A 14843-nucleotide genomic window follows, 5' to 3' on the forward strand; every position below is an offset into this window, starting at 1 on the left:
CTCCCATGGATCGGGACCGTAGCTACAGGGGCAAGCGCCCGTTCGACGCCATCGACGACCACCGTGAGAGATCCAGAGATCGTGAGCTCCGTCAGCGCCTGGAACGTGAAGAAGAAGAACACCGGCGCCAACATGCGCATCGAGACCAAGCCAGGGACAGAGAACGCTCGGGCTACTCCCAACAACGCCGCTCTGACCACCAGCAGTACGCTCCTCCACCGCCACCTCCTCCCCCATCTGGACCGCGAGGGCGCGACCAGGGCCGGGGAGGCCAGAAGAGACACCCAAAGGCACCTAGGATCCCGCAGGGGCAGGGTCCGAGCTTGGTTGCTCCTGGTCTGGCTGCTGGAGGGTCCAGCAACACCCCCAGCCAGGACGCAACGCACATCACGTGCTACAACTGCGGGAATCAAGGGCACGTTCAGGCGGAATGCACTGCGGAAGCCTTCTGTGTGAAATGCAAGAAGCATGGCCATCCCACGGCTATGTGTGCGACCTTCTCCAAGAGCCTGGATCCCTTCTGGGCAGGTTTCGGAGGACAACGTAAGGGCTTCGTCTGCTGCGAGGTGCCCGACGAGGAGATGTACCAACCGGCCACCAACTCTGCGCTCATAATCCTTGAGAAAGAGGGCCTCAACGAAGAGCAGCTCGAAGACGAGCTTAAAGACTTGGTCGACGATAGCTGGGCGTGGCAGGTCTGCAGGCTCAACGGAACAGACTACTCGGTTATATTCCCCTCCAAAGAGAGCCTGCGCATGGCTATCCGGGGCGGTGGCATCACTCTGCCTATGAGCAAAACCAAGGCCATTGTCACGATTCCCACGGACGATCCTCTGGTTGTGGAGAAACTGGAAGAGGTGTGGGTTCACCTCATTGGTGTGCCTCCTCCCCTGCGACGTGCAGACCGCCTCCTCCTTAGCACCCGTGAAGTGGGAAGACCGATTGCTGTGGACGTGGAGTCCCTCGAATACCCCAATGGCCCAATCAAGATGTCGTTTGGCTGCCAAGCCCCTGTGCAACTGCAAGAATACATCACCCTGTTTGTCAACATGCAAGGGTTCAGGATCCGCATTGTTCCTATCTCTAAGGACCTGATGGAAGGTACAAACCACGACCCCCCTCTCCGCCGGCCAGGAACGGCGAGGACGACAAGGATGAAGACCAGGAAGAAACGGACGAGGACAGGTGGGATCAGAGACGCAAGAAACACTCTGACAAGACCAAGAACACCCCGGCGTCGGCCCCGGCCGGTGGAAAGGATGGTTTTGCGAGGAAATCCGTCCCGCTGGCGGTTGCGGACGGACCTTGCCCACCGCCCACCCTCTGCCCCAAGAACTCCCAACAGCAGAAGATCACACTGCCTGCCACTGCCTTTACCCAATACGGCTCAAATCTTACTGCCCAAGGTGATATCTTCCCCACCATGGCCAACATGATCAAGCAAGTGCTTGCTTCCCCACCTGTCTCGTCCCCTCGGCGCTCGGGTCTGGAGCAGTTGCAGCTTTCTACCTCCATGTCCTCCCTCAACGATGAAACCGATGAAGGACAATCGTACCTGACGCCAGGGAAGGCTCTGTCCTTGGGCGCGGAAGAGAAAAAGGAGATCGGGTGGCAGAGTCCGGCGTCCGGGGAATCCGCCGCTTCGGCTCTGCGTGCTAGCGAGAGGCGCAGCAAAAGCAATCACGACCGCCCCTCCAGGAAACTCATGCTGGCTGCTGCTGGGTCGCAGCTCTTAACGGAGGAAGTGGACAATTCTGGGAAACAAACGCCGAAGTCCTCGCTTCACCAAGCCCCTGCCATCAAGGACAAGACCGCGACCTCACAGGCCCTCCTGGACGAAAGCCCCATTCCGGCCCTGGGGGCGACGGTGGCACGGGCGCCCCGCTCCAAGGCAAACCCTACCGAAGCTGTCAGGAAGAGCGCCCGCAGCGCGGGTGTTGCTGATGAACCGGTGCTGGCAAGAGCCATCCGCCTCGCCTCCGACAAGAACGCCACTTCCTCCGCCACTCCAGGTAACCCTGAAACGTCCAACTTTACTGCTTTTCAATCTGTTCCTATCGATAAGCTTCTCTCGGTGGCACAAGATAGCTGTGTCATTTTCCCCTCCGCATCCCTGGGCCCTCCCGAGAAGATTATTTCCTTGATACAAGCTAGGGAGCTTGCTCAAGCGGATCTAGCAGAGGCAAGACACAAAGCCGAGCTCGAAAAGGCCAAGACCCAGACCGCAGCGGTGGTAGCGGAGAAAGATCCCTCGGTACCACAAGAAGGGCTTGTGGTACATAGCGGGGAGGACACTTGCGATGCAAGCAACAAGGCTATACCAGCTAAAAAGAGGAAGGTGACCAAGAAACAATACCCAGTCGGCCCAAGACTGCTAACCCGCCAAGCACGGGCTCAAGGAAGAGTTTCCAAATGAGATTTCTCTTCTGGAATATTCGAGGGTTTGGTCGTAGGGGGCGACGAACCCTTTTGAAGGATTACCTCCGCGAGCACAACATTGATATTGTGATTCTTCAGGAAACCATCAAGCAGGACTTCACCGACTTAGAATTGTGCAGCCTGGAGATCGGCGATAAGTTCTTTTGGTGCTGGCTCCCGGCCAACGGGCACTCCGGGGGCATGCTCATGGGCGTCCGTGACAGTACCTTTGAAGTGGGAGTGGTAGATATGGGCCAATTCTATCTTAGTAACTCCATTTTGCACCGGGCGACCAAGCGCATCGTGACGATAATTGGTGTTTACGGGCCTGCGGATCATGGGCGATCCAGGGCTTTCCTCGAGGAGGTCACAGCCAAGGTGGCTAGAACCAATACTCCCCTTCTCTTGGGTGGAGACTTCAACCTCATCCGAGCTGCGTGCGACAAGAACAACGACAATCTTAACTGGAGGCTCATAGACCTTTTCAATGAACACATTGCTTCTTGGACTCTCCGGGAGATCCCGCGCTCCGGAGCCCGGTTTACTTGGACAAACCGCCAGATCAACCCTGTCCGCTCGGTCCTCGATCGTGTGTTTATCTCGCCGTCCCTGGAAAGTTGCTTTCCTTTATGCACGCTTACTGCTGAAACGAGTTTGGGTTCCGATCATACCCCGATCATCTTTAACTCCGGGGAAGGGCTGCCGGAGCGAAGCAACCGGTTCTTCTTCGAAACTGGGTGGTTCGAACGCCAGGATTTCCTACCCATGCTTCATAACACTTGGTGTAATCTCTCCTCCAAAGTTGGAGGTCGGGATATCATAGACTGGTGGCAGTTTATGTCAGAGTGCCTGCGCCAACACCTTCGGGGTTGGGCCCGAAACCTTCGTGTGGACAGCAAACGAGAGAAAGAGAACCTGATGGCCCAGATTCTGCAGCTCGACATCCAGGCAGATTCCAGTGGCTTGGATGAGGAGGAGTGGGCGCAAAGATACTATCTGGAAGACCAACTCCTGCAGATCGCTAGTGCGGAGGAGGAGTATTGGCGCCAAAGAGGCAGAGTCAAATGGGCGCTCCAGGGGGATGCGAATACGGCTTACTTCCACGCGGTGGCTAACGGAAGGAGAAGAAAATGTACAATTTCCTCTCTCAACATTGGGACCGAAACCACCAACGACCCCAGGAAGATTCAGCATGCGATCTACGAGTTTTACCGCAACCTTCTCGGATCGGCAGGAAGCCGTTCCTGCGGTCTGTCTCCTAGGACTTGGTCTACCACTGCCCAAGTTTCATCTGACGATAACAATCAGCTCATGATCACCTTCTCTGAGGAAGAACTGGATTCGGTCGTCCGGGAGATGAAATCCGATACGGCTCCTGGCCCTGATGGCTTCCCTGTCCTCTTCTTCAAGCGCTTTTGGCCCAACGTCAGACTGGGGGTGCTCCACATCCTTAATGATTTCATGCTGGGTCGCATTGACATCTCCCGGCTGAATTTCGCCATCCTGACCTTAATCCCCAAAGTCCCTGGGGCGGACTTAGTCTCGCAGTTTCGTCCAATTGCGCTCATCAACGTGATCTTCAAAATCGTCTCCAAAGCGTTTGCGTACCGCCTGGACCCCATTGCCCACAAGACGATAAGTCTCAATCAAACGGCCTTCATTAAAGGGAGAAACTTGCTCGAAGGCCCGCTGGCGCTCATCGAAATTGTGCACGAGCTGCGCTCCAAGAAGCTAGGAGGTATCCTCCTCAAGCTTGATTTTGAGAAGGCGTACGACCGGGTCAACTGGGAGTTCCTGGGGGAAGTGCTTCGGTGCAAAGGGTTTGAAGAAGCCTATATCCACAGAGTGCTGCAGTTGGTCGCCGGTGGACAAACCGCTATCTCCATCAACGGGGTTATCGGTCCTTACTTCAGGAACAAAAGAGGGGTTCGCCAAGGGGATCCGCTTTCCCCTCTCCTGTTTAATTTCATTGGGGAGGCGCTCTCTGGTATCCTTTCGGCCGCGGGGGCTGCAGGACACCTACAGGGTGTGGTCCCCCACTTGATCCCTGGTGGGATTTCCCATCTCCAATACGCGGACGATACGCTCATCCTCGTCCAAAACACGGAAGAAAACATCGCCAACCTCAAGTTTTTTGCTTATGTGCTTTGAAGACATGTCAGGTTTAAAGATCAATTATCATAAGAGTGAAGTAATCGTGATGGGCCAACCCCTGGAAGAACAGCAGCGCATTGCGAATAAGCTCAACTGTAAACGGGGAGCCTTTCCATTTATGTATCTGGGGCTCCCTATCTCGGACAGAAAGCTGCGACTTGAACAATGGCTGTTCTTAGTTCGCAAGCTCGCCGGTAGAACTGAACCGTGGCTGAGTAAACTCCTCACTTCCGGGGGAAGATTGATTCTGGCAAACGCTTGCCTGGACAGCATCCCCATTTTCGCCATGGGCCTCTTTCTCCTGCATGACGGGATTCATGCGAAATTCGACTCGCATCGCTCCAAGTTCTTCTGGGAAGGAGCGGGTAATAAACGCAAGTACCATATGGTTATCTGGCCCTCGGTTTGCCGGCCGAAATCCTCGGGTGGATTAGGTCTGCTTAACTCCAAAAGGATGAACATTGCTCTGCTTTCCAAATGGATTTGGAAGCTTTACCAGGACGAGGCTTCGATCTGGTCCACGATAATCAAAGCCAAATACCGCGACGCCGATAATCTTTTCGAGGGCTCAGGGCAAGGAACCTCGCAATTTTGGAAAAGCTTGCACAAAATTAAGCATTTCTTCAAGCTGGGTGCGAAACACATCATTGGTGATGGGCGACGCACGTTCTTCTGGACTGACTGGTGGTGCAGCAACCAACCTATCAAGGAACGCTTCCCTGAGCTGTTTAATATCTGTGATAACCCTAACCTCTCGGTGGCTGAGGCCCTGGAAGCTGGGGAGCTTCTTATCACCTTCCGGCGCTCTCTTAGTCCGGAAGGAAGGCGGCAGTGGCTTGACCTGGTGTCACTCGTTCAACCCTCCACCCTCACTAGCTACAAGGACAAGGTGGTCTGGCACTTGGAACCCTCGGGTGTTTTCTCGGTGCAATCGTTGTATGCCAAGCTCTCTCAAGGGGCGACGGCTGCACATCATAAGGACGTTTGGTCTGCCAAGGTGCCCCTGAAGATCAAGATTTTTGCTTGGCAGCTCATCATCGATAGATTACCCTCTAGCCAACAGATCGCAACTCGCCACGGTCCTGCCTCGGGCAATTGCGCCCTTTGCGGTCAGATAGAAGATGCTGGGCACATCTTCTTCTCCTGCTCCCTTGCTAGGTTTGCTTGGAGCGCCGTACGTCAAATCCTTAGTTGTAACTGGAATCCTGGGAATTTCCCACAATTTCATGCCATTCTCTCTAGCCTCGCGGGAAGGGCCCGTAGACTAGTGTGGAATCTCTTTTTCGCCCAATCTTGGGCTCTGTGGAACATTCGTAACAAACTTACTATCGAAAAAAAAGTCATTAACCATCCCGCTAATGTGATTTTCAAAACTGCCCTTTTTCTACAGCTTTGGAGCGGCATGGCCAAGACGGGAGATCGGGAGGGCCTCCGGTGGCTGGAGAACAAGCTGAGGGAGCTGTACGCTGCCGTGAGACCAAGTCACTCAAGTCAATGAAGCTTAAGTAGTCAGGCCTGCGGAGTTGCTTTTGCCTGTGTTCCTTATGTCTGTCCTCGGTTGGACCTATGTTGCTACTTCGTGTTCTAGTCTTTCCTTGGCTAAGCTGTATGCCGCAGCGGTTGTATAACCTTGTTAAACCCCTGGGCTTTATTAATTTAAAGTCGGGCATGTTATTGCCTTTTATCTAAAAAAAAATTACCTATGACCAGAACTGGCAGAGGCAGAGCGGTCACAAATCCGGCCAGTTGGAAGCGATGAAGAGAGGCAAGTGTGAGCGCCGTGGTTCGGCAGGCCAAGATCTCTAACGGCGAGATGGGGGCGTCTTGGCGTGGTTGAGATTAGAGCGTCACCCTCGACCGTCTGCCGTCGCGGCGGCGCCGCAGTCAAGTCGACAGGACAGGACGGCGTCGTCACGGGCCTCACGGCCGTTGGGGACGATTTGGTCCAGGGCTCCAGGCAACGATTGAAGCACGATCAGATATTTTTTTCTTTGAGGGTAACGAACACATTCTTTTTAAGCAAACTAGATTTAGATGTGCGCCTTGGCGCACGATCCCGTGAAATTCGTGCCGATGCACATTTTGTATAAAGGTGATAAAATTTAACTTCCAACATGATAATAAATTTCTTAGGTTTCACAAAATGGCGTCAACAAAATGAAATCGGAACATAAAACCAAGTGTACCAAGGATCTAAACCATATGCAGAATATCTTGCATCTATTTCTGTTTTACCAGCTACTCTGATGGTATAAACTTTACACTACCAAAAAAACATAACCTGGTTAAAAGCTGCCTTATTTTCCTTTTTATCATTTTTTCCACTGAAATAGAGCAGCATTCATATTTTTTGTAAAATAAATCTACATTTCATTCCCTTGTAAGAAAAGAAAGGAACATTTGTTCACTATTGTACACGTACATACAGAATATTACATTTGGATGAAATAAGTGACCAAAGAAACAAAAACTTCCCCAATTTTGAAACGGGAAAACTGGAAGGAAACAAAAACTCAGTCCTACCGTGAAGAGTAACTATTCAAACATTGAACTTGAAATTAAGGCGCAAGGCTTACATACATGACACCACCATGTAAACGTACGCGCATATTCAACTTTGTTTTTACATTTGAAACATCGTTTACCCACCGACAGCGCATGCTCCTGAATAGCATCATTGACACTCTGGTTTCCTGTCTTTGAGCTGGCTATGGCTCCATTTCCACCGTCTCTGCGTTCACCAGCTCCTCCTCCGTGTATCACCAGCTCCTTCCTGGCTGCCACAACTCAACAGGTGCTCCAGCCAAACCTTCTTCCTCCGACAAAAGAGCACATATAAAGGCCATCAGAATCCGCAGGTCCGCGGCACGAGTTAAGATATTGGCAGAATATCTGCGGAGCAGAGGACTTGCAGCCGCATCCAGATCAGTGTATTTGTGTACAGGAAGAAAAATAAATAAGCATACATGCACACATACACATGATGTGATATCGAGAGACAGCATTTCAGTAAGCGTGTGGAGTTTGTATTCAAAATAAATGGCGGGCTTTGCATTTGTTTTTTTGAAACGAGGCAAAAGACTTGCCATTTTCATTAATAGAGAAGAAGTACAGAATTTGGCTAGTTTATTAACGGAAAACCGGCCGAAAACCGAAACAAGTGCCCCGACGCTCGTCATGGAGCACGACCGTCGCGGGGCACAGAGCCACCCTGGCAACCCACACAAGATACACATGCCTCCGAAGCGAGAAGTCGTCGCGGTTGACCTTCAACGTCATCGTCATCACTCTTCAGCGACTCCGACTTCACCGAAGAACCAACCACTAAGACCCCGCCGAAGCGGCACCGTGAAGCTCAAGCCGGCCACCGCCAAACAAGCGACTCCTCGTGAAGCAACAGGCAGCTCCGACTCTGATGACGAGCTCCGAAGAGGATAAGCGCAAGACATGCGCCGAGGAAGATCATCGCCAGAGGGCCACCCAGCAGGTCATCGTACGCTGCTCAAATGAAGAAACTCGACAAACCATAGCAGCTCCGACTCCACCGCAAGCGAAACACAAGACGAAGAAGCTCGGACGCTCGCTGAAGCCAAGGTCTTGACGCTACCAAAACATCGCTCACCACCGCCATCGTTGCCACACAAGCCACCACACGGACCTCACACATCACCGGCCACCCGCCGAGATGCTGTACAAGTCCAGCCTCAGGAAAGCACGCTGGGGAACAAAGTCTTCAAGACGACGCCCCCAAGAGGGAAGCGACGTGGATCGACGCCGTCGTCCGGCCCTGCCACGGCCTAGGCTTTCACCCGAAGAACTAAGCTCCGGGAGCGGAGGAGGTCGAAGGCTCCATGAAGGCCCCCAAGAGGATAGCGACATTCGCAGCTGCCGCACCATCAGTTTTCGCTCGGAGCAGCCGAACCTCCGCACTCCCACGTTGCCAAACGGAGTTGAGGGAGACCCACAACGCCGCCGGCCTGCGAACCACTGGCACAAGCACCTCCCACGCGGCGACGATGCCACACCACGTAGGACCACCAACCTCACCGCCGGCAGGAGCCGACGCCCGCCGCAACGAGCAACCGACAACAACCGGCAGATCACCACCCGCAGAGGAAGAAGCAGGGGAGAGGGGCCGCCACCCCGCTCACCCTCGCCGGACAGCAGCCGTGAGCCGCCGTCGACGCCGCCACATCTGGGAGGAGCCGGAGCTCCGCCCGCCGCCGCGCTGCTTCGAACCACGGGGGGTGCAGATGGGGCGCCGAGCCAGGCCGCCGGCCGACGACCCGGAGCAAGCCCGGGCAGGCCCGCAGGAGCCCATCTGGGCCCAGACGCGCCGCCAAGCCCCACCGCGCCCCGCTGCACCACCACCGGCCCCGACCTCGACCTGGCCACGGACCACCGGCCGCCCGCAGCCCCGCCGGCGCCCAGCCGCCGGCCCACCGCGCCCGCCGCACATCGCCGCGCCCGGGCGAGCTCCTCCTCGCCAGGGGACGCGGGAGGGGGAGAGAATGCCCCGCCGCCACCTTCCCCGGGGGCGCGCGCGGCTTTGCCGGGCCCCCTCCGGCGGCGGCGAAGCGAGGGAGAGGGGAGGAGGGGCGAGAGGCGGCGGCGGCAGGGTTCCCCCCTGTCGCCAGAGGAGGGCGACGCGGGGGGAGAGACGACTTAAAGGCTTTGCATTTGTAATCAACAGCTCGAATGAGCTGTGAAACTCAATGACACATCATATAACAAATTGTAGTGAGCAAAAAGATTAAAATACAGACAGATTCTTACCGATAATCCAACTGAATAAGCAATGAACTCTGATAGTGATACAACCGAACAATTTATTAGCTTATCCCCGTCCCATTTGAAATAAACGACAATTGCCAGAACATTTCCAAAACCAAATTCACCAGCCTTAACAGTTTTCAACATCTCATATCTTAAACCATGTACACCCTTTTCAATAGCCTTGTGAGATACAAACATCATTTACAACTCTCAAATAATTCAGAAGACATGGCATCAAAGTTGCTTATAAACAATAAAAAAGAGAGAGGGCACCTGAACATTGGACTCAATAGCCAAAGTCTATTCTGTAGCAACTGAAAACCAAACATCAGCCATCCAGGACCAGTCAACCAGCTATTTTCCCCAACTCACCAAGGTTCGAAACAACAGCTGCAAGTATTGTACAACAAAGGGAAGGTAAAATAGAATTACCAATAGAGCCGCATATAGCATGAATACGGAAAAAAAATCCGAACTCTAGTTTGTGCCATGGTGTGGCCTTCCCCAGAACCTGCAAGATTTGTGGAAATCCTTTGGTGTTGGAGTGTATGAAAGGGCGAGGATACGATATTTCAGTAAGAAGCCTAACACCTACAGCAAGATCGATATTTCAGTAACCATGATCGAATTTTTATCACCGTTATATAAAATGTAGACCAATACGAATTCTACGGGGTCGTGCGTCAAGGCGCACATCTAAATCAACAAATTGAATCAATGTGTGATCATGGTAGATAAAAAGTGCATCACTTCACATGAGTATGCTCCAATGTGATAGTCCTGGCCTCCTGGCCATGTTCTACGCTGCCAATCCTGTATTGGACAGACATTGGATCTGCCTATGAGTGCAATGGAAACAATATAGAAAAGCATGGTATGATCATATTTGCGCCAACTGATATGTTATGCCAACAATATAAATCATGGTTATATTCACTCATATATTCACCACAGTTGAAACACTAAATCATGCTAATGTAGCGGCATGACATCCTACCATATTAATGTTTATAAGCTTCAGCTTAATGACCCTGAATTAAATATGACTACTTGTTTACCAGCTTTGCTTCAAACTCCGCCAGCTCATACTACTACTTTCTATTTGCAAGCTTGACCATCGAATGAATCGTAACAATAGAAATTTGTTCATTGCACTAATGCAGCAGAGTAGCATCTTCCATGCCTACTATACCATGAAATCTAATCTATCTTTTGCCCATTTTCATGGCATGCCCAATACTACAAAGTTAAAATATGGTACCTGTAGCCGCTGCTTGGAGTGATGTGAAGGAAAAAGCATTTGCATATCGGCTTGTCTGCCAGTGGAGAGAAGGCTGTGATACATCTCAAACTGTTGAGAAACCTCCTGAGAGAAACCTTATCACCTAGTGGAAATAGATTAAAAAGTAGGGTTGAGATTAGCAAGAAAACTGGACCATAAATACACTTGGAAATTGAAACAACCCGTTGTCACATTATAAGAGCAAGAAAGTCACAACTGCTGAATGTATTATGTGCATTACCAGACTATTCAAATATCTTAAATATTATGAATCAGAATAATGTAGCTGGAACAAATTTAGAGGTGCTAATGCTTTTGACTTCAGTTATCTTGAGTCACCTTTCCTCCTTGTATTTTGTACATATGAGTAAACTTGGCTTCATAGACTCAAGCCAAATCATCACTGCAGCCTCTTTCTGGAAGTTTAAAACTTGCCTCATGCAGAATATATCCATTGGTGGAGATAAGGATCATCAGAACTTCCCTTTGAGCCAGCTCATGGACATCTTTGGACGATTTCATGGATCTGTTGTTATTGCGAAGGATATTATAGATGCTCAACTATTATTGCGAAGGATATTATAGAATAAAGTTATTACCTTTGGAAAGAGGTATTGATGCATACATCTCACTTAAAAATGTCAAGCACCTAGGAATCTAAGAGTATAAGAGCCAGAACTACACCAGCATTTGCAGGCTGTAGTAAATAGAATATCTTAATATACATACAGGTGGAAAATGTGTAAAATAGTAGATCAAATCCTCACAAAGTCAAAAGGAATGTGTGTAACTAAAGTTATGCCTAAGTTTGATATAAAGAAATGTGTGCAACTAAAGTCAGAAGGAATATGTGTAACTAAATTAAAATGGAAAAAACAATGGCATTTCAAATTCAACCTAACCCTGATTGATTATTTCATGGTGCTTAGTACACTATTGCTTCATGGCACACACTCAAGAAGATATAAACATGGTGCAAAGAACAGTTCGTAGTACTTCCATGTTCTAGGGAAGATGGTGATTTTTCAGAAAGCAATAGTGTTCAGAGAATTAGTTGGTTAATACAGTATTGACATGTACAGATTTGTTTCAGAATTGAGCTCACTCTTAATAAATAGGACAAGTGTGAATGATATCACAAAGGATAATGCAAGAAAGAAGATAGGTCTGTAAGTGACCATTACTTCAACCAGCATAGTGAATTACTGAATCCAAAACTGTAGCACCTCAACTTTTTGTGCGTTTAGGGACAAATAACCAGATAGTATAGAAGTCAACCTCTAGCTCCAACAACTTCTAAGCATTCCCACAAGAATCTAAGATGTTACGACAATACATAGCAGTGAAAAAACCTTATCAACTAATAACGTTGCTGAGCTTACCTACCTCCGGAAAAGTGTGAGAACACCAGCGAGAACACCGGCGTCTTTCCGATCATCTTTGACAGGAAATAGCATAAAGAAACACCAGCAGGTGAACTCCCAATCAAAAACCGCCTAGACTTTGGTTTGCACAATAGTGACCATAATCATGGTATTCTAAATCTCCACATAACAGAATATACTTCATTAGAATTGGGTGGAAAATCCAATCTGCGAAATGACAGGATAATGTTCAGAAATGTCTTGGGGTATTCATGGACAGCAAGCATAACCATCCACAGGTCCATGAAAGAACTATGTACAAAACTAAACTAAAATTTATTTTATCTAAAATCTAAAGGGAGTTCACTAGTGCAGCATAACATGTATGCAATTTTCTCAAAATGTACAGGCAGGGAAAAGGCAATAAAACACTGCCTACAGGGTCAGTTACAACTTCTTTGGAAACCAAATTAAACGTGCCACTTCCTATCCTTTTAAGGTACAAATCAAGCAACCTAAGTACTTCTATTTTTCCCATTGGTAGACATACAACTGGCACATGTGCGAGAGCTAGCAGTTTATGAATGGATCAAATAAACCAAGCATCATATTTCCCTTAGCTTTCCATATGTATCAATTGTAGCAGTAAACATCTTAGTACTTGGACAACTAACCTCAAGAAAATAATTTCAATCATTTATTTAAAAAAATTAGGTTGTGTGCCTTTTCTTTTTATACTTAAATTGTACTCGACAGTCAGCAGTAACTAAAAACACAACTGTATAGCTACTGCAAGAATAACACTTCATCTAAGATCAGCTTGAATTGAACTAAACCCACGGCAAGAATTATGAACTGGAGGGAGTAACAGTTTTGCACTCCAAACAACATGATCTTGTACTGGACAATTTGTTCTTTCTTAGCATGATGAAACTATGATTCTTCTTAGGCCTAGTCTAAATCTGAGTCTGATCCATACAAATGGCTAACTTGGCTACAAAAATTCATGGCTTTAAAACAAAACATTCTAACTAAATGCCTCATTCATTCAACAGATTCCAGAACTGAGAAACAAATGAATGTCATAAAAAGGGGAAACCTAATCCTTTGTAATATGCCTAAATAATTCTGAATTAAATGTATCCACGTATTCCTATATATGCGAGACTCAAGACTTGCTCGAAGCTAATCCGTACATTGTTGAGAATTTAGGCGAGCTGAAATTCTAAACAAAACAAAATCATGTTGGGAACTTACCTCTATAGACTTTCTACCCTTTCCCTGACCATCTCGGCCCCATGGCAGGTGGCGCTGATTATATAAATCTACCCAGACTTGCATGTAAACAATAAGTAAGCGCTTTGTCAGTATTTAACATAGAGGTGCATCCATATGCTCGGAGTCACAAATAATAAAGGAAATGCAAATTTTAGAATGATGACTTCCAGTCATCCACGAATAAAAGTATCATGGTCAGTGTCATTTGCTATTAGATCCAAGTCAATAATTTTACACTTGGGCTAAGTAGCTGCAAGTAGCATGGTCCAGTTATAGTCACAAATCTGAAATTTTAGTTTCAAGGAGAGATCATGCATTCTATTAAACACATAATGCAAAGAAAGGTAAAGGATGCAAACGGTGTGGAACAATAGAAATATACCATGATTTTGAGTTGAAGTTTATGGCTGAACAAACTCATCCCAGTAGAAATACAACAACAGTTAGTCGGCAGTATGCTTGCACATGCCTTAAACTACAATAGCCATTGGAGCTCATACCCTGTAATAGCTACGTGTAATAGTTATTGCTGGTCTGCAAGAAAAATAAGATCAGGAGGTTGCTTGAAGTTCAAAGCACAGTTAAATCAATAGTAGAACCCCTTTATTGCTTTAAGTTCATGACAGTAGTAGAACCTGTTTTTGCAAAAAACAGAGTAGCAACTTGTTTTCAACGCTGCAGCTAAACCGCTGAACCAAATTGAGTGAATGACCACTCAAAACGATCGCAGGAACAAGATCTACAAAACACTCCAGATAAGCTTCATCTTATTCGGCCAAATGGGTACTCGAAAATGATGATTTATGAAGCTGTATGTCCAGAAACGGAAATGTAGAAACATGTTTGCCCTAGTTTTCACTTGATCTTCCTAATCCCCTTCCATAAAAAGCTAGGAACCACTATTTACAGAACCTAAGAGGATCATGGAGGGTGGGGAAACTCACCTTTGGGTCTGGATCAAGAAGAATCGGATAGGAAAGATGAGGATCTTCTCTTCCTCCTTCTCTTCTTCTTCTTGCCACCTCTTGTTCTTCCTCCAATACCTAGACGAGAAACCCTTCTTGTTGTGGGGAAGGATATGCTAGGGCATGGCAGGGAGTAAAGGGAGGGGGGCGGCAAGTGCTCTCCAACCATGAAGAAAACCAGAACATGTAGTGAATCTTGAGGGGATTGGGAAGAGAGAGGGACGTGGGGATTGGAGGAGAGAAAGGGGTGTGGCGGCTGGGATTGGGAGAGTGTGGAGAGGCGTCTAGGGTTTTCACCATGGGGTATCCCTTTTATACGATGCAGTGAAAAAGATGAACGGACGAGATGCACAGTTGGAAAGATCCGACGGCTCACGTGCTCTAATCGCTGTGAGGCCCCCTATGGGGGGCATCGTTTATACCTTCAGATGAATATGAACAGGTCAGCAGTGCTCTGGTGCATTGCTACTTGCTAGGGTCGCGTTTGCGCGCATTGGCTCGGAGAAAATATATGGGATGTTTGCTTGTCCTCTGTTGTGGCTTGGACGATTCTCAAAGTATCTCTAGTCTAGGTTCGGGAGGAACGGCCGAACCGGCTATTTTCAA

The 14843-nt window shown here is 48.7% G+C and overlaps 1 long non-coding RNA gene across 24 annotated transcripts; it reads right to left on the bottom strand.

Moving 5' to 3' along the window:
• Window positions 1-6956: 6956 nt before the first annotated feature.
• On the bottom strand, window positions 6957-14517 carry LOC127343890 (uncharacterized). 24 transcript variants are annotated; one of them, XR_007877592.2, is made up of 6 exons: window positions 13252-14517; window positions 10970-12222; window positions 10610-10733; window positions 10104-10161; window positions 9860-9939; window positions 9452-9738 (listed from the first exon to the last, which is right to left on the bottom strand). It is a non-coding gene; the product is annotated as an uncharacterized lncRNA (long non-coding RNA). The 24 variants fall into 24 exon arrangements; XR_007877591.2 differs by having other exon boundaries at window positions 9452-10733; window positions 10970-11156; window positions 11230-11327; window positions 12017-12222; XR_007877590.2 differs by having other exon boundaries at window positions 9452-10733; window positions 10970-11156; window positions 11230-11327; window positions 12013-12222.
• Window positions 14518-14843: the final 326 nt, after the last annotated feature.

Source organism: Lolium perenne, chromosome 3 (genome assembly GCF_019359855.2).
Source record: "Lolium perenne isolate Kyuss_39 chromosome 3, Kyuss_2.0, whole genome shotgun sequence".
Taxonomy (NCBI): domain Eukaryota; kingdom Viridiplantae; phylum Streptophyta; class Magnoliopsida; order Poales; family Poaceae; genus Lolium; species Lolium perenne.